The following is a 3373-nucleotide window of genomic DNA, read 5'->3' on the forward strand; positions in this document are numbered from 1 at the left end:
TCATTCGAGTGGCGCTTATAATTCAGGAGGTGCAGTCTAGACCAAGGGGTAACAAAGCTTGGTCTTATAATGACCCGAACAGAGGGGCATTCAGACCTCAAGTGAAGAGAGTTCAAGATCATAATCAGGGACAAAGAAAGAAAGCAAGGATGAATAATGTCAACAACTTTGTTCCTACTCAAAGTAATGGCCAAAACCTCCGTTGTTTCCACTGCAACGAACTCGGTCACTTCAAGAGGCAATGTCCCAAGCTTGATGGAGGACATCACCAAGTGCCTTTCCAAGGAACATGCCTTGGTCAAGAAGCCGCTACTCGAGGAAGAGGAAGAACCGCCTGCATTGCCAATAGGCAAATGTGCGAAGAAGAAGAAGAGGAAGATCCGACCATGAAAGCAGAATTCGAAAGGGTGACAGTCCATGCCGCTTTACACAAGAAAGGGCCGAATCGCCAGTTCTCGGTGATTCAGACACCGTCGAACTATCAAGGTAAAGGTTTCAAGACCTTGATTGATTGTGGCAGTACACATTCCTTTATCTCACCAGCATGTGCAAAAAGATTAGGAATAGCCACAATAGAAGCACCTACCCTGCTTGTGGAATTGGCAAATGGTCATGAGGTTACTTGTACCCGGAAAACTGCTAGGGTGGAATTCTTTCTGGAAGGAAAGAAGACTTCGGTCAAATTCAGAGTCATGAATTTAGGTATCCATGAGTGTCTACTCGGAATGGATTGGCTTAAGCCAATGACGCCCACATTCATTGTGAAGAGGGTCAAGTTTCCTTTCGAAACTCTGAAAGGGAACTAGTCACAACTCAAGGTGAGGCTGGAGTGCCGAGAATCCAATTGGCCAAAAGTATCTCGAATCATAAAAGGAGTCAGAAAAGGATTACCTATTTACTTGATCAAACTCAATAAATTAGATCAAAAGCAAGAGTCTCATGAAGGACCTTCTTAGCTAAAGGAATATGCGGACATATTCCCTGAAGAGTTGATTGAACTTCCACCTCAAAGAGAAGTGGATCATGAAATTAGGTTAGCACCAGGAGCTGCGCCAATTGCAAAGAGGCCTTATAGAATGTCTATACCAGAAGCAATTGAGCTGAAAGAACAACTCAAGCAACTGCTAGATCATGGCTACATCCGGCCTAGCAATTCACCGTGGGGAGCTCCAGTACTATTCCAGAAAAAGAAGGATGGGACACTTCCACTATGTATTGATTACCGTGGGTTGAATCAATCAACAGTCAAGAACAAGTATCCTATTCCTAGAATATATGAGCTTCTTGATCGTCTTCAGGATGCAAAGATCTTCTCCAAGATTGATCTCAGATGAGGTTACTATTAGATAAGGATCAAGGAAGGAGATATCCCAAAGATGGCCTTCAATACAATATATGGGCACTTTGAGTTCCTAGTTATGTCATTCGGGCTTACGAATGCACCTGCCACCTTCAATAGGTTAATGCATGATATCTTTAGGCCATATCTTGATGATTTCGTGCTTGTCTTCTACGATGACACTTTAGTCTATTCTAAACAGGAAGAAGATCATGAACCTCAACTTCGGATTGTCCTTGAGACAATGAGGTCACATAAGCTGTATGCTAAAATGAAGAAGTGTGCATTCTTCAAGCGTCAGATTGAATATCTGGGATTCATAATATTAGCAGAAGGAATATGAGTGGACCCAGCCAAGGTCAGAGATGTGCTTGAGTGGCCAATACCAGTATCCGTCAAAGAGATACGTAGCTTTCTTGGATTGACAGGATGGTATAGGGTCTTCATCAAAAACTACGCTTTAATTGCAGTACCTCTGACGGACTTACTGAAGAAGCAAACTTCCATTGCATGGTCAACTCACGAAAAAAATAGCTTCGACAGATTGAAGCAAAGTTTGGTATCAGCACCTATTTTAAAACTTCTAGACCTCAATAAGGAGTTCAAGGTAGTAACTGATGCTAGCATTCTTGCCTTGGGGTGTGTACTTATGCAAGAAGGTCATCTAGTAGCATACTCTTCAAGGAAATTGAAGAGTCATGAAAAGAATTATGCTACGCATGATTTGGAATTACTAGCTGTCATCCATGCTCTAAAGCTTTGGAGACACTACCTGTTGGGTAACAAGTTTACTCTAGTAACTGACCATAAGAGTCTCAAATGGATCTTTATCCAGAACGAGCTCAACATGAGGCAACGTCAGTGGATTGAAGTATTGGAGAAATATGACTTTGAAATCAAGTACCGACCAGGGAAAGAGAATGTAGTTGCTGATGCACCTAGTCGCAAGGCATTCCTAAATTCCCTAATCTTGCAAAATCCATCAACAGCCAGATCTCTAGCTACAAAAGTATCTATGCCAAAAAACCCTATACTTGAGTTAGCTAGAGAGGATGCATACCATGATCCAGCCTACCAAACAATGCTAAGGGAAATCTCTATCAAGGATCAGAATCAAAAGTTGCAAGCTAAGTATCAGGAATTTTCCATTAATAGTGGACTTGTCTACTACAGAACAAGGCTGTGTATACCAGCAAGCCAGTCACTTAAGCAGAAGATATTGTGGAAAGCTCATGATTATCCTTTCACAGGACATCCAGAGGATGCCACTTGGATAGATGAAGGCACACTCAACCATCAATATCCCCAGTTTATCTCGAGATGAGGACATCTCGATTGCTCTAAGGAGGAGAGAATGTAATATGTCAAACGTTGAAAAATTTATGGTAATTTTTTTTCTTTTTTTAATTCACCGTCGGCAATGGTCATGTTGGAGGATGGAGAAGGAACTAGTAGGCCAGCAAGCTCCTCGCTGGAGCTTGATCGGCCTCATGGTCATGCAGGGCCACACGAGGGAAGGGAGGATTTCCTTACCTCTCCCTATAAAAACCCTCACCTAAGGGAAGGCCAAGGGAGGGGGAGAAGACGACGCTGCCAGTCGCTGCCGTGGGGTGGGGAGAAGATGACGCTGCCAATTGCTACCATGGGGTGAGAAGAGAGCTGCCAAGGGAGAGGGAAGGCCAAGGGAGAGAGCTGCCAGCTGACATAGCAGCGCCGCCGCCTGTAGCTGTCGACCCCGATTCGCAGCGCTGCCTGCCCGTTGCCAATGCGGCGTTGAAACGCCCCCTTGCCATGTTGAAGCATAGTTAAGGGGGCTAGTTAAGCCCCCTTTCACCCCCCTCATGTCCCCTTTTATCCCCCCCAGTTTTATCTTCTTAAGGGCCTTTCACCCCCCTTATTGTATCTTTCAGAAGCCTTATGATTACCCTCGTGTCCTAAAAATCCCCAAGGCCTCCTTCTTATGTTTTTCGGAACCTCACCCCCCCCTCATGTTTAAAGGATCATTCTCTTTTTTTTTTCCCTATAAAGAGTGGG

This window comes from Lygodium microphyllum, chromosome 22 (assembly GCF_053477565.2).
Source record: "Lygodium microphyllum isolate KBCC chromosome 22, Lygodium_microphyllum_v1.1.10, whole genome shotgun sequence".
Lineage (NCBI taxonomy): Eukaryota > Viridiplantae > Streptophyta > Polypodiopsida > Schizaeales > Lygodiaceae > Lygodium > Lygodium microphyllum.